The sequence below is a fragment of the Synchiropus splendidus genome, unplaced genomic scaffold, assembly GCF_027744825.2.
Source record: "Synchiropus splendidus isolate RoL2022-P1 unplaced genomic scaffold, RoL_Sspl_1.0 HiC_scaffold_22, whole genome shotgun sequence".
Classification (NCBI taxonomy): Eukaryota; Metazoa; Chordata; class Actinopteri; order Syngnathiformes; family Callionymidae; genus Synchiropus; species Synchiropus splendidus.
In genome coordinates, this window is record NW_026527056.1 from 427,608 (window position 1) to 451,051 (window position 23,444).

A 23,444-nucleotide genomic window follows, 5' to 3' on the forward strand; every position below is an offset into this window, starting at 1 on the left:
TTTCAGGGAAGCTTCAGAACATAAAATTTTAACCTCCCACTATAGCAGAAAGGGTCTTTCTAGTAGTTGCACATCAAATCTAAACTGTCTGAAGTGTTTTTCCAAAGTTATCAACACTTTTATGTTTGGCGTTCCGAAACCCACCTTATCTCAGGCTGAAAAGCGTTTTTGTGCATTGTGCCATAACTTTTCAGGGAAGCTTCAGAACATGAAATTTTAACCTGCCACTATAGCAGAAAGGGTCTTTCTAGTAGTTGCCCATCAAATCTAAACTGTCTGAAGTGTTTTTCCAAAGTTATTAACACTTTTATGTTTGGCGTTCCGAAACCCACCTTATCTCAGGCTGAAAAGCGTTTTTGTGCATTGTGCCATAACTTTTCAGGGAAGCTTCAGAACATGAAATTTTAACCTCCCACTATAGCAGAAAGGGTCTTTCTAGTAGTTGCACATCAAATCTAAGCTGTCTGAAGTGTTTTTCCAAAGTTATCAACACTTTTATGTTTGGCGTTCCGAAACCCACCTTATCTCAGGCTGAAAAGCGTTTTTGTGCATTGTGCCATAACTTTTCAGGGAAGCTTCAGAACATGAAATTTTAACCTCCCACTATAGCAGAAAGGGTCTTTCTAGTAGTTGCACATCAAATCTAAGCTGTCTAAAGTGTTTTTCAAAAGTTATCAACACTTTTATGTTTGGCGTTCCGAAACCCACCTTATCTCAGGCTGAAAAGCGTTTTTGTGCATTGTGCCATAACTTTTCAGGAAAGCTTCAGAACATGAAATTTTAACCTCCCACTATAGCAGAAAGGGTCTTTCTAGTAGTTGCACATCAAATCTAAACTGTCTGAAGTGTTTTTCCAAAGTTATCAACACTTTTATGTTTGGCGTTCCGAAACCCACCTTATCTCAGGCTGAAAAGCGTTTTTGTGCATTGTGCCATAACTTTTCAGGGAAGCTTCAGAACATGAAATTTTAACCTCCCACTATAGCAGAAAGGGTCTTTCTAGTAGTTACACATCAAATCTAAGCTGTCTGAAGTGTTTTTCCAAAGTTATCAACACTTTTATGTTTGGCGTTCCGAAACCCACCTTATCTCAGGCTGAAAAGCGTTTTTACGCATTGTGCCATAACTTTTCAGGGAAGCTTCAGAACATGAAATTTTAACCTCCCACTATAGCAGAAAGGGTCTTTCTAGTAGTTGCACATCACATCTAAGCTGTCTGAAGTGTTTTTCCAAAGTTATCAACACTTTTATGTTTGGCGTTCCGAAACCCACCTTATCTCAGGCTGAAAAGCTTTTTTACGCATTGTGCCATAACTTTTCAGGGAAGCTTCAGAACATGGAATTTTAACCTCCCACTATAGCAGAAAGGGTCTTTCTAGTAGGTGCACATCAAATCTAAGCTCTCTGAAGTGTTTTTCGAAAGTTATCAACACTTTTATGTTTGGCGTTCCGAAACCCACCTTATCTCAGGCTGAAAAGCGTTTTTGTGCATTGTGCCATAACTTTTCAGGGAAGCTTCAGAACATGAAATTTTAACCTGCCACTATAGCAGAAAGGGTCTTTCTAGTAGTTGCACATCAAATCTAAACTGTCTGAAGTGTTTTTCCAAAGTTATTAGCACTTTTATGTTTGGCGTTCCGAAACCCACCTTATCTCAGGCTGAAAAGCGTTTTTGTGCATTGTGCCATAACTTTTCAGGGAAGCTTCAGAACATGAAATTTTAACCTCCCACTATAGCAGAAAGGGTCTTTCTAGTAGTTGCACATCAAATCTAAACTGTCTGAAGTGTTTTTCCAAAGTTATTAACACTTTTATGTTTGGCGTTCCGAAACCCACCTTATCTCAGGCTGAAAAGCGTTTTTGTGCATTGTGCCATAACTTTTCAGGGAAGCTTCAGAACATGAAATTTTAACCTCCCACTATAGCAGAAAGGGTCTTTCTAGTAGTTGCACATCAAATCTAAACTGTCTGAAGTGTTTTTCCAAAGTTATCAACACTTTTATGTTTGGCGTTCCGAAACCCACCTTATCTCAGGCTGAAAAGCGTTTTTACGCATTGTGCCATAACTTTTCAGGGAAGCTTCAGAACATGAAATTTTAACCTCCCACTATAGCAGAAAGGGTCTTTCTAGTAGGTGCACATCAAATCTAAGCTCTCTGAAGTGTTTTTCGAAAGTTATCAACACTTTTATGTTTGGCGTTCCGAAACCCACCTTATCTCAGGCTGAAAAGCGTTTTTGTGCATTGTGCCATAACTTTTCAGGAAAGCTTCAGAACATGAAATTTTAACCTCCCACTATAGCAGAAAGGGTCCTTCTAGTAGTTGCACATCAAATCTAAACTGTCTGAAGTGTTTTTCCAAAGTTATTAACACTTTTATGTTTGGCGTTCCGAAACCCACCTTATCTCAGGCTGAAAAGCGTTTTTACGCATTGTGCCATAACTTTTCAGGGAAGCTTCAGAACATGAAATTTTAACCTCCCACTATAGCAGAAAGGGTCTTTCTAGTAGGTGCACATCAAATCTAAGCTGTCTGAAGTGTTTTTCGAAAGTTATCAACACTTTTGTGTTTGGCGTTCCGAAACCCACCTTATCTCAGGCTGAAAAGCGTTTTTGTGCATTGTGCCATAACTTTTCAGGGAAGCTTCAGAACATGAAATTTTAACCTCCCACTATAGCAGAAATGGTCTTTCTAGTAGTTGCACATCAAATCTAAGCTGTCTGAAGTGTTTTTCAAAAGTTATCAACACTTTTATGTTTGGCGTTCCGAAACCCACCTTATCTCAGGCTGAAAAGCGTTTTTGTGCATTGTGCCATAACTTTTCAGGAAAGCTTCAGAACATGAAATTTTAACCTCCCACTATAGCAGAAAGGGTCTTTCTAGTAGTTGCACATTTAATCTAAACTGTCTGAAGTGTTTTTCTAAAGTTATCAACACTTTTATGTTTGGCGTTCCGAAACCCACCTTATCTCAGGCTGAAAAGCGTTTTTACGCATTGTGCCATAACTTTTCAGGGAAGCTTCAGAACATGAAATTTTAACCTCCCACTATAGCAGAAAGGGTCTTTCTAGTAGTTGCACATCAAATCTAAGCTGTCTGAAGTGTTTTTCCAAAGTTATCAACACTTTTATGTTTGGCGTTCCGAAACCCGCCTTATCTCAGGCTGAAAAGCGTTTTTGTGCATTGTGCCATAACTTTTTAGGGAAGCTTCAGAACATGAAATTTTAACCTCCCACTATAGCAGAAAGGGTCTTTCTAGTAGTTGCACATCAAATCTAAGCTGTCTGAAGTGTCTTTCAAAAGTTATCAACACTTTTATGTTTGGCGTTCCGAAACCCACCTTATCTCAGGCTGAAAAGCGTTTTTGTGCATTGTGCCATAACTTTTCAGGAAAGCTTCAGAACATGAAATTTTAACCTCCCACTATAGCAGAAAGGGTCTTTCTAGTAGTTGCACATCAAATCTAAACTGTCTGAAGTGTTTTTCCAAAGTTATTAACACTTTTATGTTTGGCGTTCCGAAACCCACCTTATCTCAGGCTGAAAAGCGTTTTTGTGCATTGTGCCATAACTTTTCAGGGAAGCTTCAGAACATAAAATTTTAACCTCCCACTATAGCAGAAAGGGTCTTTCTAGTAGTTGCACATCAAATCTAAACTGTCTGAAGTGTTTTTCCAAAGTTATCAACACTTTTATGTTTGGCGTTCCGAAACCCACCTTATCTCAGGCTGAAAAGCGTTTTTGTGCATTGTGCCATAACTTTTCAGGGAAGCTTCAGAACATGAAATTTTAACCTGCCACTATAGCAGAAAGGGTCTTTCTAGTAGTTGCCCATCAAATCTAAACTGTCTGAAGTGTTTTTCCAAAGTTATTAACACTTTTATGTTTGGCGTTCCGAAACCCACCTTATCTCAGGCTGAAAAGCGTTTTTGTGCATTGTGCCATAACTTTTCAGGGAAGCTTCAGAACATGAAATTTTAACCTCCCACTATAGCAGAAAGGGTCTTTCTAGTAGTTGCACATCAAATCTAAGCTGTCTGAAGTGTTTTTCCAAAGTTATCAACACTTTTATGTTTGGCGTTCCGAAACCCACCTTATCTCAGGCTGAAAAGCGTTTTTGTGCATTGTGCCATAACTTTTCAGGGAAGCTTCAGAACATGAAATTTTAACCTCCCACTATAGCAGAAAGGGTCTTTCTAGTAGTTGCACATCAAATCTAAGCTGTCTAAAGTGTTTTTCAAAAGTTATCAACACTTTTATGTTTGGCGTTCCGAAACCCACCTTATCTCAGGCTGAAAAGCGTTTTTGTGCATTGTGCCATAACTTTTCAGGAAAGCTTCAGAACATGAAATTTTAACCTCCCACTATAGCAGAAAGGGTCTTTCTAGTAGTTGCACATCAAATCTAAACTGTCTGAAGTGTTTTTCCAAAGTTATCAACACTTTTATGTTTGGCGTTCCGAAACCCACCTTATCTCAGGCTGAAAAGCGTTTTTGTGCATTGTGCCATAACTTTTCAGGGAAGCTTCAGAACATGAAATTTTAACCTCCCACTATAGCAGAAAGGGTCTTTCTAGTAGTTACACATCAAATCTAAGCTGTCTGAAGTGTTTTTCCAAAGTTATCAACACTTTTATGTTTGGCGTTCCGAAACCCACCTTATCTCAGGCTGAAAAGCGTTTTTACGCATTGTGCCATAACTTTTCAGGGAAGCTTCAGAACATGAAATTTTAACCTCCCACTATAGCAGAAAGGGTCTTTCTAGTAGTTGCACATCAAATCTAAGCTGTCTGAAGTGTTTTTCCAAAGTTATCAACACTTTTATGTTTGGCGTTCCGAAACCCACCTTATCTCAGGCTGAAAAGCTTTTTTACGCATTGTGCCATAACTTTTCAGGGAAGCTTCAGAACATGGAATTTTAACCTCCCACTATAGCAGAAAGGGTCTTTCTAGTAGGTGCACATCAAATCTAAGCTCTCTGAAGTGTTTTTCGAAAGTTATCAACACTTTTATGTTTGGCGTTCCGAAACCCACCTTATCTCAGGCTGAAAAGCGTTTTTGTGCATTGTGCCATAACTTTTCAGGGAAGCTTCAGAACATGAAATTTTAACCTGCCACTATAGCAGAAAGGGTCTTTCTAGTAGTTGCACATCAAATCTAAACTGTCTGAAGTGTTTTTCCAAAGTTATTAACACTTTTATGTTTGGCGTTCCGAAACCCACCTTATCTCAGGCTGAAAAGCGTTTTTGTGCATTGTGCCATAACTTTTCAGGGAAGCTTCAGAACATGAAATTTTAACCTCCCACTATAGCAGAAAGGGTCTTTCTAGTAGTTGCACATCAAATCTAAACTGTCTGAAGTGTTTTTCCAAAGTTATTAACACTTTTATGTTTGGCGTTCCGAAACCCACCTTATCTCAGGCTGAAAAGCGTTTTTGTGCATTGTGCCATAACTTTTCAGGGAAGCTTCAGAACATGAAATTTTAACCTCCCACTATAGCAGAAAGGGTCTTTCTAGTAGTTGCACATCAAATCTAAACTGTCTGAAGTGTTTTTCCAAAGTTATCAACACTTTTATGTTTGGCGTTCCGAAACCCACCTTATCTCAGGCTGAAAAGCGTTTTTACGCATTGTGCCATAACTTTTCAGGGAAGCTTCAGAACATGAAATTTTAACCTCCCACTATAGCAGAAAGGGTCTTTCTAGTAGGTGCACATCAAATCTAAGCTCTCTGAAGTGTTTTTCGAAAGTTATCAACACTTTTATGTTTGGCGTTCCGAAACCCACCTTATCTCAGGCTGAAAAGCGTTTTTGTGCATTGTGCCATAACTTTTCAGGAAAGCTTCAGAACATGAAATTTTAACCTCCCACTATAGCAGAAAGGGTCCTTCTAGTAGTTGCACATCAAATCTAAACTGTCTGAAGTGTTTTTCCAAAGTTATTAACACTTTTATGTTTGGCGTTCCGAAACCCACCTTATCTCAGGCTGAAAAGCGTTTTTACGCATTGTGCCATAACTTTTCAGGGAAGCTTCAGAACATGAAATTTTAACCTCCCACTATAGCAGAAAGGGTCTTTCTAGTAGGTGCACATCAAATCTAAGCTGTCTGAAGTGTTTTTCGAAAGTTATCAACACTTTTGTGTTTGGCGTTCCGAAACCCACCTTATCTCAGGCTGAAAAGCGTTTTTGTGCATTGTGCCATAACTTTTCAGGGAAGCTTCAGAACATGAAATTTTAACCTCCCACTATAGCAGAAATGGTCTTTCTAGTAGTTGCACATCAAATCTAAGCTGTCTGAAGTGTTTTTCAAAAGTTATCAACACTTTTATGTTTGGCGTTCCGAAACCCACCTTATCTCAGGCTGAAAAGCGTTTTTGTGCATTGTGCCATAACTTTTCAGGAAAGCTTCAGAACATGAAATTTTAACCTCCCACTATAGCAGAAAGGGTCTTTCTAGTAGTTGCACATCAAATCTAAACTGTCTGAAGTGTTTTTCCAAAGTTATTAACACTTTTATGTTTGGCGTTCCGAAACCCACCTTATCTCAGGCTGAAAAGCGTTTTTGTGCATTGTGCCATAACTTTTCAGGAAAGCTTCAGAACATGAAATTTTAACCTCCCACTATAGCAGAAAGGGTCCTTCTAGTAGTTGCACATCAAATCTAAACTGTCTGAAGTGTTTTTCCAAAGTTATTAACACTTTTATGTTTGGCGTTCCGAAACCCACCTTATCTCAGGCTGAAAAGCGTTTTTACGCATTGTGCCATAACTTTTCAGGGAAGCTTCAGAACATGAAATTTTAACCTCCCACTATAGCAGAAAGGGTCTTTCTAGTAGGTGCACATCAAATCTAAGCTGTCTGAAGTGTTTTTCGAAAGTTATCAACACTTTTGTGTTTGGCGTTCCGAAACCCACCTTATCTCAGGCTGAAAAGCGTTTTTGTGCATTGTGCCATAACTTTTCAGGGAAGCTTCAGAACATGAAATTTTAACCTCCCACTATAGCAGAAATGGTCTTTCTAGTAGTTGCACATCAAATCTAAGCTGTCTGAAGTGTTTTTCAAAAGTTATCAACACTTTTATGTTTGGCGTTCCGAAACCCACCTTATCTCAGGCTGAAAAGCGTTTTTGTGCATTGTGCCATAACTTTTCAGGAAAGCTTCAGAACATGAAATTTTAACCTCCCACTATAGCAGAAAGGGTCTTTCTAGTAGTTGCACATCAAATCTAAACTGTCTGAAGTGTTTTTCCAAAGTTATTAACACTTTTATGTTTGGCGTTCCGAAACCCACCTTATCTCAGGCTGAAAAGCGTTTTTGTGCATTGTGCCATAACTTTTCAGGGAAGCTTCAGAACATGAAATTTTAACCTCCCACTATAGCAGAAAGGGTCTTTCTAGTAGGTGCACATCAAATCTAAGCTCTCTGAAGTGTTTTTCGAAAGTTATCAACACTTTTATGTTTGGCGTTCCGAAACCCACCTTATCTCAGGCTGAAAAGCGTTTTTGTGCATTGTGCCATAACTTTTCAGGGAAGCTTCAGAACATGAAATTTTAACCTCCCACTATAGCAGAAAGGGTCTTTCTAGTAGGTGCACATCAAATCTAAGCTCTCTGAAGTGTTTTTCGAAAGTTATCAACACTTTTATGTTTGGCGTTCCGAAACCCACCTTATCTCAGGCTGAAAAGCGTTTTTGTGCATTGTGCCATAACTTTTCAGGGAAGCTTCAGAACATGAAATTTTAACCTCCCACTATAGCAGAAAGGGTCTTTCTAGTAGGTGCACATCAAATCTAAGCTCTCTGAAGTGTTTTTCGAAAGTTATCAACACTTTTATGTTTGGCGTTCCGAAACCCACCTTATCTCAGGCTGAAAAGCGTTTTTGTGCATTGTGCCATAACTTTTCAGGAAAGCTTCAGAACATGAAATTTTAACCTCCCACTATAGCAGAAAGGGTCTTTCTAGTAGTTGCACATAAATCTAAACTGTCTGAAGTGTTTTTCCAAAGTTATCAACACGTTTATGTTTGGCGTTCCGAAACCCACCTTATCTCAGGCTGAAAAGCGTTTTTGTGCATTGTGCCATAACTTTTCAGGGTAGCTTCAGAACATGAAATTTTAACCTCCCACTATAGCAGAAAGGGTCTTTCTAGTAGTTGCACATCAAATCTAAGCTGTCTGAAGTGTTTTTCAAAAGTTATCAACACTTTTATGTTTGGCGTTCCGAAACCCACCTTATCTCAGGCTGATAAGCGTTTTTGTGCATTGTGCCATAACTTTTCAGGAAAGCTTCAGAACATGAAATTTTAACCTCCCACTATAGCAGAAAGGGTCTTTCTAGTAGTTGCACATCAAATCTAAACTGTCTGAAGTGTTTTTCCAAAGTTATCAACACTTTTATGTTTGGCGTTCCGAAACCCACCTTATCTCAGGCTGAAAAGCGTTTTTACGCATTGTGGCATAACTTTTCAGGGAAGCTTCAGAACATGAAATTTTAACCTCCCACTATAGCAGAAAGGGTCTTTCTAGTAGGTGCACATCAAATCTAAGCTGTCTGAAGTGTTTTTCGAAAGTTATCACCACTTTTATGTTTGGCGTTCCGAAACCCACCTTATCTCAGGCTGAAAAGCGTTTTTGTGCATTGTGCCATAACTTTTCAGGGAAGCTTCAGAACATGAAATTTTAACCTCCCACTATAGCAGAAAGGGTCTTTCTAGTAGTTGCACATCAAATCTAAACTGTCTGAAGTGTTTTTCCAAAGGTATTAACACTTTTATGTTTGGCGTTCCGAAACCCACCTTATCTCAGGCTGAAAAGCGTTTTTGTGCATTGTGCCATAACTTTTCAGGGTAGCTTCAGAACATGAAATTTTAACCTCCCACTATAGCAGAAAGGGTCTTTCTAGTAGTTGCACATCAAATCTAAGCTGTCTGAAGTGTTTTTCAAAAGTTATCAACACTTTTATGTTTGGCGTTCCGAAACCCACCTTATCTCAGGCTGAAATGCGTTTTTGTGCATTGTGCCATAACTTTTCAGGAAAGCTTCAGAACATGAAATTTTAACCTCCCACTATAGCAGAAAGGGTCTTTCTAGTAGTTGCACATCAAATCTAAACTGTCTGAAGTGTTTTTCCAAAGTTATCAACACTTTTATGTTTGGCGTTCCGAAACCCACCTTATCTCAGGCTGAAAAGCGTTTTTACGCATTGTGCCATAACTTTTCAGGGAAGCTTCAGAACATGAAATTTTAACCTCCCACTATCGCAGAAAGGGTCTTTCTAGTAGGTGCACATCAAATCTAAGCTCTCTGAAGTGTTTTTCCAAAGTTATCAACACTTTTATGTTTGGCGTTCCGAAACCCACCTTATCTCAGGCTGAAAAGCGTTTTTGTGCATTGTGCCATAACTTTTCAGGGAAGCTTCAGAACATGAAATTTTAACCTCCCACTATAGCAGAAAGGGTCTTTCTAGTAGTTGCACATCAAATCTAAACTGTCTGAAGTGTTTTTCCAAAGTTATCAACACTTTTATGTTTGGCGTTCCGAAACCCACCTTATCTCAGGCTGTAAAGCGTTTTTGTGCATTGTGCCATAACTTTTCAGGGAAGCTTCAGAACATGAAATTTTAACCTCCCACTATAGCAGAAAGGGTCTTTCTAGTAGTTGCACATCAAATCTAAGCTGTCTGAAGTGTTTTTCAAAAGTTATCAACACTTTTATGTTTGGCGTTCCGAAACCCACCTTATCTCAGGCTGAAAAGCGTTTTTGTGCATTGTGCCATAACTTTTCAGGAAAGCTTCAGAACATGAAATTTTAACCTCCCACTATAGCAGAAAGGGTCTTTCTACTAGTTGCACATCAAATCTAAACTGTCTGAAGTGTTTTTCCAAAGTTATCAACACTTTTATGTTTGGCGTTCCGAAACCCACCTTATCTCAGGCTGAAAAGCGTTTTTGTGCATTGTGCCATAACTTTTCAGGGAAGCTTCAGAACATGAAATTTTAACCTCCCACTATAGCAGAAAGGGTCTTTCTAGTAGTTGCACATCAAATCTAAGCTGTCTGAAGTGTTTTTCAAAAGTTATCAACACTTTTATGTTTGGCGTTCCGAAACCCACCTTATCTCAGGCTGAAAAGCGTTTTTGTGCATTGTGCCATAACTTTTCAGGAAAGCTTCAGAACATGAAATTTTAACCTCCCACTATAGCAGAAAGGGTCTTTCTAGTAGTTGCACATCAAATCTAAACTGTCTGAAGTGTTTTTCCAAAGTTATCAACACTTTTATGTTTGGCGTTCCGAAACCCACCTTATCTCAGGCTGAAAAGCGTTTTTGTGCATTGTGCCATAACTTTTCAGGGAAGCTTCAGAACATGAAATTTTAACCTCCCACTATAGCAGAAAGGGTCTTTCTAGTAGTTGCACATCAAATCTAAGCTGTCTGAAGTGTTTTTCCAAAGTTATCAACACTTTTATGTTTGGCGTTCCGAAACCCACCTTATCTCAGGCTGAAAAGCGTTTTTACGCATTGTGCCATAACTTTTCAGGGAAGCTTCAGAACATGAAATTTTAACCTCCCACTATAGCAGAAAGGGTCTTTCTAGTAGGTGCACATCAAATCTAAGCTCTCTGAAGTGTTTTTCGAAAGTTATCAACACTTTTATGTTTGGCGTTCCGAAACCCACCTTATCTCAGGCTGAAAAGCGTTTTTGTGCATTGTGCCATAACTTTTCAGGGAAGCTTCAGAACATGAAATTTTAACCTGCCACTATAGCAGAAAGGGTCTTTCTAGTAGTTGCACATCAAATCTAAACTGTCTGAAGTGTTTTTCCAAAGTTATCAACACTTTTATGTTTGGCGTTCCGAAACCCACCTTATCTCAGGCTGAAAAGCGTTTTTGTGCATTGTGCCATAACTTTTCAGGGAAGCTTCAGAACATGAAATTTTAACCTCCCACTATAGCAGAAAGGGTCTTTCTAGTAGTTGCACATCAAATCTAAACTGTCTGAAGTGTTTTTCAAAAGTTATCAACACTTTTATGTTTGGCGTTCCGAAACCCACCTTATCTCAGGCTGAAAAGCGTTTTTGTGCATTGTGCCATAACTTTTCAGGAAAGCTTCAGAACATGAAATTTTAACCTCCCACTATAGCAGAAAGGGTCTTTCTAGTAGTTGCACATCAAATCTAAACTGTCTGAAGTGTTTTTCCAAAGTTATCAACACTTTTATGTTTGGCGTTCCGAAACCCACCTTATCTCAGGCTGAAAAGCGTTTTTGTGCATTGTGCCATAACTTTTCAGGGAAGCTTCAGAACATGAAATTTTAACCTCCCACTATAGCAGAAAGGGTCTTTCTAGTAGTTGCACATCAAATCTAAGCTGTCTGAAGTGTTTTTCCAAAGTTATCAACACTTTTATGTTTGGCGTTCCGAAACCCACCTTATCTCAGGCTGAAAAGCGTTTTTACGCATTGTGCCATAACTTTTCAGGGAAGCTTCAGAACATGAAATTTTAAGCTCCCACTATAGCAGAAAGGGTCTTTCTAGTAGGTGCACATCAAATCTAAGCTCTCTGAAGTGTTTTTCGAAAGTTATCAACACTTTTATGTTTGGCGTTCCGAAACCCACCTTATCTCAGGCTGAAAAGCGTTTTTGTGCATTGTTCCATAACTTTTCAGGGAAGCTTCAGAACATGAAATTTTAACCTGCCACTATAGCTGAAAGGGTCTTTCTAGTAGTTGCACATCAAATCTAAACTGTCTGAAGTGTTTTTCCAAAGTTATTAACACTTTTATGTTTGGCGTTCCGAAAACCACCTTATCTCAGGCTGAAAAGCGTTTTTGTGCATTGTGCCATAACTTTTCAGGGAAGCTTCAGAACATGAAATTTTAACCTCCCACTATAGCAGAAAGGGTCTTTCTAGTAGTTGCACATCAAATCTAAGCTGTCTGAAGTGTTTTTCAAAAGTCATCAACACTTTTATGTTTGGCTTTCCGAAACCCACCTTATCTCAGGCTGAAAAGCGTTTTTGTGCATTGTGCCATAACTTTTCAGGGAAGCTTCAGAACATGAAATTTTAACCTCCCACTATAGCAGAAAGGGTCTTTCTAGTAGTTGCACATCAAATCTAAACTGTCTGAAGTGTTTTTCCAAAGTTATCAACACTTTTATGTTTGGCGTTCCGAAACCCACCTTATCTCAGGCTGAAAAGCGTTTTTGTGCATTGTGCCATAACTTTTCAGGGAAGCTTCAGAACATGAAATTTTAACCTGCCACTATAGCAGAAAGGGTCTTTCTAGTAGTTGCACATCAAATCTAAACTGTCTGAAGTGTTTTTCCAAAGTTATCAACACTTTTATGTTTGGCGTTCCGAAACCCACCTTATCTCAGGCTGAAAAGCGTTTTTGTGCATTGTGCCATAACTTTTCAGGGAAGCTTCAGAACATGAAATTTTAACCTCCCACTATAGCAGAAAAGGTCTTTCTAGTAGTTGCACATCAAATCTAAGCTGTCTGAAGTGTTTTTCAAAAGTTATCAACACTTTTATGTTTGGCGTTCCGAAACCCACCTTATCTCAGGCTGAAAAGCGTTTTTGTGCATTGTGCCATAACTTTTCAGGGAAGCTTCAGAACATGAAATTTTAACCTCCCACTATAGCAGAAAGGGTCTTTCTAGTAGTTGCACATCAAATCTAAGCTGTCTGAAGTGTTTTTCCAAAGTTATCAACACTTTTATGTTTGGCGTTCCGAAACCCACCTTATCTCAGGCTGAAAAGCGTTTTTACGCATTGTGCCATAACTTTTCAGGGAAGTTTCAGAACATGAAATTTTAACCTCCCACTACAGCAGAAAGGGTCTTTCTAGTAGGTGCACATCAAATCTAAGCTCTCTGAAGTGTTTTTCGAAAGTTATCAACACTTTTATGTTTGGCGTTCCGAAACCCACCTTATCTCAGGCTGAAAAGCGTTTTTGTGCATTGTGCCATAACTTTTCAGGGAAGCTTCAGAACATGAAATTTTAACCTCCCACTATAGCAGAAAGGGTCTTTCTAGTAGTTGCACATCAAATCTAAACTGTCTGAAGTGTTTTTCCAAAGTTATCAACACTTTTATGTTTGGCGTTCCGAAACCCACCTTATCTCAGGCTGAAAAGCGTTTTTGTGCATTGTGCCATAACTTTTCAGGGAAGCTTCAGAACATGAAATTTTAACCTCCCACTATAGCAGAAAGGGTCTTTCTAGTAGTTGCACATCAAATCTAAGCTGTCTGAAGTGTTTTTCAAAAGTTATCAACACTTTTATGTTTGGCGTTCCGAAACCCACCTTATCTCCGGCTGAAAAGCGTTTTTGTGCATTGTGCCATAACTTTTCAGGGAAGCTTCAGAACATGAAATTTTAACCTCCCACTATAGCAGAAAGGGTCTTTCTAGTAGTTGCACATCAAATCTAAACTGTCTGAAGTGTTTTTCGAAAGTTATCAACACTTTTATGTTTGGCGTTCCGAAACCCACCTTATCTCAGGCTGAAAAGCGTTTTTGTGCATTGTGCCATAACTTTTCAGGGAAGCTTCAGAACATGAAATTTTAACCTGCCACTATAGCAGAAAGGGTCTTTCTAGTAGTTGCACATCAAATCTAAACTGTCTGAAGTGTTTTTCCAAAGTTATCAACACTTTTATGTTTGGCGTTCCGAAACCCACCTTATCTCAGGCTGAAAAGCGTTTTTGTGCATTGTGCCATAACTTTTCAGGGAAGCTTCAGAACATGAAATTTTAACCTCCCACTATAGCAGAAAGGGTCTTTCTAGTAGTTGCACATCAAATCTAAGCTGTCTGAAGTGTTTTTCAAAAGTTATCAACACTTTTATGTTTGGCGTTCCGAAACCCACCTTATCTCAGGCTGAAAAGCGTTTTTGTGCATTGTGCCATAACTTTTCAGGAAAGCTTCAGAACATGAAATTTTAACCTCCCACTATAGCAGAAAGGGTCTTTCTAGTAGTTGCACATCAAATCTAAACTGTCTGAAGTGTTTTTCCAAAGTTATCAACACTTTTATGTTTGGCGTTCCGAAACCCACCTTATCTCAGGCTGAAAAGCGTTTTTGTGCATTGTGCCATAACTTTTCAGGGAAGCTTCAGAACATGAAATTTTAACCTCCCACTATAGCAGAAAGGGTCTTTCTAGTAGTTGCACATCAAATCTAAGCTGTCTGAAGTGTTTTTCCAAAGTTATCAACACTTTTATGTTTGGCGTTCCGAAACCCACCTTATCTCAGGCTGAAAAGCGTTTTTACGCATTGTGCCATAACTTTTCAGGGAAGTTTCAGAACATGAAATTTTAACCTCCCACTACAGCAGAAAGGGTCTTTCTAGTAGGTGCACATCAAATCTAAGCTCTCTGAAGTGTTTTTCGAAAGTTATCAACACTTTTATGTTTGGCGTTCCGAAACCCACCTTATCTCAGGCTGAAAAGCGTTTTTGTGCATTGTGCCATAACTTTTCAGGGAAGCTTCAGAACATGAAATTTTAACCTGCCACTATAGCAGAAAGGGTCTTTCTAGTAGTTGCACATCAAATCTAAACTGTCTGAAGTGTTTTTCCAAAGTTATTAACACTTTTATGTTTGGCGTTCCGAAACCCACCTTATCTCAGGCTGAAAAGCGTTTTTGTGCATTGTGCCATAACTTTTCAGGGAAGCTTCAGAACATGAAATTTTAACCTCCCACTATAGCAGAAAGGGTCTTTCTAGTAGTTGCACATCAAATCTAAGCTGTCTGAAGTGTTTTTCAAAAGTTATCAACACTTTTATGTTTGGCGTTCCGAAACCCACCTTATCTCAGGCTGAAAAGCGTTTTTGTGCATTGTGCCATAACTTTTCAGGGAAGCTTCAGAACATGAAATTTTAACCTCCCACTATAGCAGAAAGGGTCTTTCTAGTAGTTGCACATCAAATCTAAGCTGTCTAAAGTGTTTTTCAAAAGTTATCAACACTTTTATGTTTGGCGTTCCGAAACCCACCTTATCTCAGGCTGAAATGCGTTTTTGTGCGTTGTGCCATAACTTTTCAGGAAAGCTTCAGAACATGAAATTTTAACCTCCCACTATAGCAGAAAGGGTCTTTCTAGTAGTTGCACATCAAATCTAAACTGTCTGAAGTGTTTTTCCAAAGTTATTAACACTTTTATGTTTGGCGTTCCGAAACCCACCTTATCTCAGGCTGAAAAGCGTTTTTGTGCATTGTGCCATAACTTTTCAGGGAAGCTTCAGAACATGAAATTTTAACCTCCCACTATAGCAGAAAGGGTCTTTCTAGTAGTTGCACATCAAATCTAAACTGTCTGAAGTGTTTTTCCAAAGTTATCAACACTTTTATGTTTGGCGTTCCGAAACCCACCTTATCTCTGGCTGAAAAGCGTTTTTGTGCATTGTGCCATAACTTTTCAGGGAAGCTTCAGAACATGAAATTTTAACCTCCCACTATAGCAGAAAGGGTCTTTCTAGTAGTTGCATATCAAATCTAAGCTGTCTGAAGTGTTTTTCAAAAGTTATCAACACTTTTATGTTTGGCGTTCCGAAACCCACCTTATCTCCGGCTGAAAAGCGTTTTTGTGCATTGTGCCATAACTTTTCAGGAAAGCTTCAGAACATGAAATTTTAACCTCCCACTATAGCAGAAAGGGTCTTTCTAGTAGTTGCACATCAAATCTAAACTGTCTGAAGTGTTTTTCCAAAGTTATTAACACTTTTATGTTTGGCGTTCCGAAACCCACCTTATCTCAGGCTGAAAAGCGTTTTTACGCATTGTGCCATAACTTTTCAGGGAAGCTTCAGAACATGAAATTTTAACCTCCCACTATAGCAGAAAGGGTCTTTCTAGTAGTTGCACATCAAATCTAAGCTGTCTGAAGTGTTTTTCCAAAGTTATCAACACTTTTATGTTTGGCGTTCCGAAACCCACCTTATCTCAGGCTGAAAAGCGTTTTTGTGCATTGTGCCATAACTTTTTAGGGAAGCTTCAGAACATGAAATTTTAACCTCCCACTATAGCAGAAAGGGTCTTTCTAGTAGTTGCACATCAAATCTAAGCTGTCTGAAGTGTTTTTCAAAAGTTATCAACACTTTTATGTTTGGCGTTCCGAAACCCACCTTATCTCAGGCTGAAAAGCGTTTTTGTGCATTGTGCCATAACTTTTCAGGAAAGCTTCAGAACATGAAATTTTAACCTCCTACTATAGCAGAAAGGGTCTTTCTAGTAGTTGCACATCAAATCTAAACTGTCTGAAGTGTTTTTCCAAAGTTATTAACACTTTTATGTTTGGCGTTCCGAAACCCACCTTATCTCAGGCTGAAAAGCGTTTTTGTGCATTGTGCCATAACTTTTCAGGGAAGCTTCAGAACATAATATTTTAACCTCCCACTATAGCAGAAAGGGTCTTTCTAGTAGTTGCACATCAAATCTAAACTGTCTGAAGTGTTTTTCCAAAGTTATCAACACTTTTATGTTTGGCGTTCCGAAACCCACCTTATCTCAGGCTGAAAAGCGTTTTTGTGCATTGTGCCATAACTTTTCAGGGAAGCTTCAGAACATGAAATTTTAACCTCCCACTATAGCAGAAAGGGTCTTTCTACTAGGTGCACATCAAATCTAAGCTCTCTGAAGTGTTTTTCGAAAGTTATCAACACTTTTATGTTTGGCGTTCCGAAACCCACCTTATCTCAGGCTGAAAAGCGTTTTTGTGCATTGTGCCATAACTTTTCAGGAAAGCTTCAGAACATGAAATTTTAACCTCCCACTATAGCAGAAAGGGTCTTTCTAGTAGTTGCACATCAAATCTAAACTGTCTGAAGTGTTTTTCCAAAGTTATCAACACTTTTATGTTTGGCGTTCCGAAACCCACCTTATCTCAGGCTGAAAAGCGTTTTTGTGCATTGTGCCATAACTTTTCAGGAAAGCTTCAGAACATGAAATTTTAACCTCCCACTATAGCAGAAAGGGTCTTTCTAGTAGTTGCACATCAAATCTAAACTGTCTGAAGTGTTTTTCCAAAGTTATCAACACTTTTATGTTTGGCGTTCCGAAACCCACCTTATCTCAGGCTGAAAAGCGTTTTTGTGCATTGTGCCATAACTTTTCAGGGAAGCTTCAGAACATGAAATTTTAACCTCCCACTATAGCAGAAAGGGTCTTTCTAGTAGTTGCACATCAAATCTAAGCTGTCTAAAGTGTTTTTCAAAAGTTATCAACACTTTTATGTTTGGCGTTCCGAAACCCACCTTATCTCAGGCTGAAATGCGTTTTTGTGCATTGTGCCATAACTTTTCAGGAAAGCTTCAGAACATGAAATTTTAACCTCCCACTATAGCAGAAAGGGTCTTTCTAGTAGTTGCACATCAAATCTAAACTGTCTGAAGTGTTTTTCCAAAGTTATTAACACTTTTATGTTTGGCGTTCCGAAACCCACCTTATCTCAGGCTGAAAAGCGTTTTTGTGCATTGTGCCATAACTTTTCAGGGAAGCTTCAGAACATGAAATTTTAACCTCCCACTATAGCAGAAAGGGTCTTTCTAGTAGTTGCACATCAAATCTAAACTGTCTGAAGTGTTTTTCCAAAGTTATCAACACTTTTATGTTTGGCGTTCCGAAACCCACCTTATCTCTGGCTGAAAAGCGTTTTTGTGCATTGTGCCATAACTTTTCAGGGAAGCTTCAGAACATGAAATTTTAACCTCCCACTATAGCAGAAAGGGTCTTTCTAGTAGTTGCATATCAAATCTAAGCTGTCTGAAGTGTTTTTCAAAAGTTATCAACACTTTTATGTTTGGCGTTCCGAAACCCACCTTATCTCCGGCTGAAAAGCGTTTTTGTGCATTGTGCCATAACTTTTCAGGAAAGCTTCAGAACATGAAATTTTAACCTCCCACTATAGCAGAAAGGGTCTTTCTAGTAGTTGCACATCAAATCTAAACTGTCTGAAGTGTTTTTCCAAAGTTATTAACACTTTTATGTTTGGCGTTCCGAAACCCACCTTATCTCAGGCTGAAAAGCGTTTTTACGCATTGTGCCATAACTTTTCAGGGAAGCTTCAGAACATGAAATTTTAACCTCCCACTATAGCAGAAAGGGTCTTTCTAGTAGTTGCACATCAAATCTAAGCTGTCTGAAGTGTTTTTCCAAAGTTATCAACACTTTTATGTTTGGCGTTCCGAAACCCACCTTATCTCAGGCTGAAAAGCGTTTTTGTGCATTGTGCCATAACTTTTTAGGGAAGCTTCAGAACATGAAATTTTAACCTCCCACTATAGCAGAAAGGGTCTTTCTAGTAGTTGCACATCAAATCTAAGCTGTCTGAAGTGTTTTTCAAAAGTTATCAACACTTTTATGTTTGGCGTTCCGAAACCCACCTTATCTCAGGCTGAAAAGCGTTTTTGTGCATTGTGCCATAACTTTTCAGGAAAGCTTCAGAACATGAAATTTTAACCTCCCACTATAGCAGAAAGGGTCTTTCTAGTAGTTGCACATCAAATCTAAACTGTCTGAAGTGTTTTTCCAAAGTTATTAACACTTTTATGTTTGGCGTTCCGAAACCCACCTTATCTCAGGCTGAAAAGCGTTTTTGTGCATTGTGCCATAACTTTTCAGGGAAGCTTCAGAACATAATATTTTAACCTCCCACTATAGCAGAAAGGGTCTTTCTAGTAGTTGCACATCAAATCTAAACTGTCTGAAGTGTTTTTCCAAAGTTATCAACACTTTTATGTTTGGCGTTCCGAAACCCACCTTATCTCAGGCTGAAAAGCGTTTTTGTGCATTGTGCCATAACTTTTCAGGGAAGCTTCAGAACATGAAATTTTAACCTCCCACTATAGCAGAAAGGGTCTTTCTACTAGGTGCACATCAAATCTAAGCTCTCTGAAGTGTTTTTCGAAAGTTATCAACACTTTTATGTTTGGCGTTCCGAAACCCACCTTATCTCAGGCTGAAAAGCGTTTTTGTGCATTGTGCCATAACTTTTCAGGAAAGCTTCAGAACATGAAATTTTAACCTCCCACTATAGCAGAAAGGGTCTTTCTAGTAGTTGCACATCAAATCTAAACTGTCTGAAGTGTTTTTCCAAAGTTATCAACACTTTTATGTTTGGCGTTCCGAAACCCACCTTATCTCAGGCTGAAAAGCGTTTTTGTGCATTGTGCCATAACTTTTCAGGAAAGCTTCAGAACATGAAATTTTAACCTCCCACTATAGCAGAAAGGGTCTTTCTAGTAGTTGCACATCAAATCTAAACTGTCTGAAGTGTTTTTCCAAAGTTATCAACACTTTTATGTTTGGCGTTCCGAAACCCACCTTATCTCAGGCTGAAAAGCGTTTTTGTGCATTGTGCCATAACTTTTCAGGGAAGCTTCAGAACATGAAATTTTAACCTCCCACTATAGCAGAAAGGGTCTTTCTAGTAGTTGCACATCAAATCTAAGCTGTCTAAAGTGTTTTTCAAAAGTTATCAACACTTTTATGTTTGGCGTTCCGAAACCCACCTTATCTCAGGCTGAAATGCGTTTTTGTGCATTGTGCCATAACTTTTCAGGAAAGCTTCAGAACATGAAATTTTAACCTCCCACTATAGCAGAAAGGGTCTTTCTAGTAGTTGCACATCAAATCTAAACTGTCTGAAGTGTTTTTCCAAAGTTATTAACACTTTTATGTTTGGCGTTCCGAAACCCACCTTATCTCAGGCTGAAAAGCGTTTTTGTGCATTGTGCCATAACTTTTCAGGGAAGCTTCAGAACATGAAATTTTAACCTCCCACTATAGCAGAAAGGGTCTTTCTAGTAGTTGCACATCAAATCTAAACTGTCTGAAGTGTTTTTCCAAAGTTATCAACACTTTTATGTTTGGCGTTCCGAAACCCACCTTATCTCTGGCTGAAAAGCGTTTTTGTGCATTGTGCCATAACTTTTCAGGGAAGCTTCAGAACATGAAATTTTAACCTCCCAATATAGCAGAAAGGGTCTTTCTAGTAGTTGCATATCAAATCTAAGCTGTCTGAAGTGTTTTTCAAAAGTTATCAACACTTTTATGTTTGGCGTTCCGAAACCCACCTTATCTCCGGCTGAAAAGCGTTTTTGTGCATTGTGCCATAACTTTTCAGGAAAGCTTCAGAACATGAAATTTTAACCTCCCACTATAGCAGAAAGGGTCTTTCTAGTAGTTGCACATCAAATCTAAACTGTCTGAAGTGTTTTTCCAAAGTTATTAACACTTTTATGTTTGGCGTTCCGAAACCCACCTTATCTCAGGCTGAAAAGCGTTTTTACGCATTGTGCCATAACTTTTCAGGGAAGCTTCAGAACATGAAATTTTAACCTCCCACTATAGCAGAAAGGGTCTTTCTAGTAGTTGCACATCAAATCTAAGCTGTCTGAAGTGTTTTTCCAAAGTTATCAACACTTTTATGTTTGGCGTTCCGAAACCCACCTTATCTCAGGCTGAAAAGCGTTTTTGTGCATTGTGCCATAACTTTTTAGGGAAGCTTCAGAACATGAAATTTTAACCTCCCACTATAGCAGAAAGGGTCTTTCTAGTAGTTGCACATCAAATCTAAACTGTCTGAAGTGTTTTTCCAAAGTTATCAACACTTTTATGTTTGGCGTTCCGAAACCCACCTTATCTCAGGCTGAAAAGCGTTTTTGTGCATTGTGCCATAACTTTTCAGGGTAGCTTCAGAACATGAAATTTTAACCTCCCACTATAGCAGAAAGGGTCTTTCTAGTAGTTGCACAACAAATCTAAGCTGTCTGAAGTGTTTTTCAAAAGTTATCAACACTTTTATGTTTGGCGTTCCGAAACCCACCTTATCTCAGGCTGAAAAGCGTTTTTGTGCATTGTGCCATAACTTTTCAGGAAAGCTTCAGAACATGAAATTTTAACTTCCCACTATAGCAGAAAGGGTCTTTCTAGTAGTTGCACATCAAATCTAAACTGTCTGAAGTGTTTTTCCAAAGTTATCAACACTTTTATGTTTGGCGTTCCGAAACCCACCTTATCTCAGGCTGAAAAGCGTTTTTACGCATTGTGCCATAACTTTTCAGGGAAGCTTCAGAACATGAAATTTTAACCTCCCACTATCGCAGAAAGGGTCTTTCTAGTAGGTGCACATCAAATCTAAGCTCTCTGAAGTGTTTTTCCAAAGTTATCAACACTTTTATGTTTGGCGTTCCGAAACCCACCTTATCTCAGGCTGAAAAGCGTTTTTGTGCATTGTGCCATAACTTTTCAGGGAAGCTTCAGAACATGAAATTTTAACCTCCCACTATAGCAGAAAGGGTCTTTCTAGTAGTTGCACATCAAATCTAAACTGTCTGAAGTGTTTTTCCAAAGTTATTAACACTTTTATGTTTGGCGTTCCGAAACCCACCTTATCTCAGGCTGAAAAGCGTTTTTGTGCATTGTGCCATAACTTTTCAGGGAAGCTTCAGAACATGAAATTTTAACCTCCCACTATAGCAGAAAGGGTCTTTCTAGTAGTTGCACATCAAATCTAAACTGTCTGAAGAGTTTTTCCAAAGTTATCAACACTTTTATGTTTGGCGTTCCGAAACCCACCTTATCTCAGGCTGAAAAGCGTTTTTGTGCATTGTGCCATAACTTTTCAGGGAAGCTTCAGAACATGAAATTTTAACCTCCCACTATAGCAGAAAGGGTCTTTCTAGTAGTTGCACATCAAATCTAAGCTGTCTGAAGTGTTTTTCAAAAGTTATCAACACTTTTATGTTTGGCGTTCCGAAACCCACCTTATCTCAGGCTGAAAAGCGTTTTTGTGCATTGTGCCATAACTTTTCAGGAAAGCTTCAGAACATGAAATTTTAACCTCCCACTATAGCAGAAAGGGTCTTTCTAGTAGTTGCACATCAAATCTAAACTGTCTGAAGTGTTTTTCCAAAGTTATCAACACTTTTATGTTTGGCGTACCGAAACCCACCTTATCTCAGGCTGAAAAGCGTTTTTGTGCATTGTGCCATAACTTTTCAGGGAAGCTTCAGAACATGAAATTTTAACCTCCCACTATAGCAGAAAGGGTCTTTCTAGTAGTTGCACATCAAATCTAAGCTGTCTGAAGTGTTTTTCAAAAGTTATCAACACTTTTATGTTTGGCGTTCCGAAACCCACCTTATCTCAGGCTGAAAAGCGTTTTTGTGCATTGTGCCATAACTTTTCAGGAAAGCTTCAGAACATGAAATTTTAACCTCCCACTATAGCAGAAAGGGTCTTTCTAGTAGTTGCACATCAAATCTAAATTGTCTGAAGTGTTTTTCCAAAGTTATCAACACTTTTATGTTTGGCGTTCCGAAACCCACCTTATCTCAGGCTGAAAAGCGTTTTTGTGCATTGTGCCATAACTTTTCAGGGAAGCTTCAGAACATGAAATTTTAACCTCCCACTATAGCAGAAAGGGTCTTTCTAGTAGTTGCACATCAAATCTAAACTGTCTGAAGTGTTTTTCCAAAGTTATTAACACTTTTATGTTTGGCGTTCCGAAACCCACCTTATCTCAGGCTGAAAAGCGTTTTTGTGCATTGTGCCATAACTTTTCAGGGAAGCTTCAGAACATGAAATTTTAACCTCCCACTATAGCAGAAAGGGTCTTTTTAGTAGTTGCACATCAAATCTAAACTGTCTGAAGTGTTTTTCCAAAGTTATCAACACTTTTATGTTTGGCGTTCCGAAACCCACCTTATCTCAGGCTGAAAAGCGTTTTTGTGCATTGTGCCATAACTTTTCAGGGCAGCTTCAGAACATGAAATTTTAACCTCCCACTATAGCAGAAAGGGTCTTTCTAGTAGTTGCACATCAAATCTAAGCTGTCTGAAGTGTTTTTCAAAAGTTATCAACACTTTTATGTTTGGCGTTCCGAAACCCACCTTATCTCAGGCTGAAAAGCGTTTTTGTGCATTGTGCCATAACTTTTCAGGAAAGCTTCAGAACATGAAATTTTAACCTCCCACTATAGCAGAAAGGGTCTTTCTAGTAGTTGCACATCAAATCTAAACTGTCTGAAGTGTTTTTCCAAAGTTATCAACACTTTTATGTTTGGCGTTCCGAAACCCACCATATCTCAGGCTGAAAAGCGTTTTTACGCATTGTGCCATAACTTTTCAGGGAAGCTTCAGAACATGAAATTTTAACCTCCCACTATCGCAGAAAGGGTCTTTCTAGAAGGTGCACATCAAATCTAAGCTCTCTGAAGTGTTTTTCCAAAGTTATCAACACTTTTATGTTTGGCGTTCCGAAACCCACCTTATCTCAGGCTGAAAAGCGTTTTGTGCATTGTGCCATAACTTTTCAGGGAAGCTTCAGAACATGAAATTTTAACCTCCCACTATAGCAGAAAGGGTCTTTCTAGTAGTTGCACATCAAATCTAAACTGTCTGAAGTGTTTTTCCAAAGTTATTAACACTTTTATGTTTGGCGTTC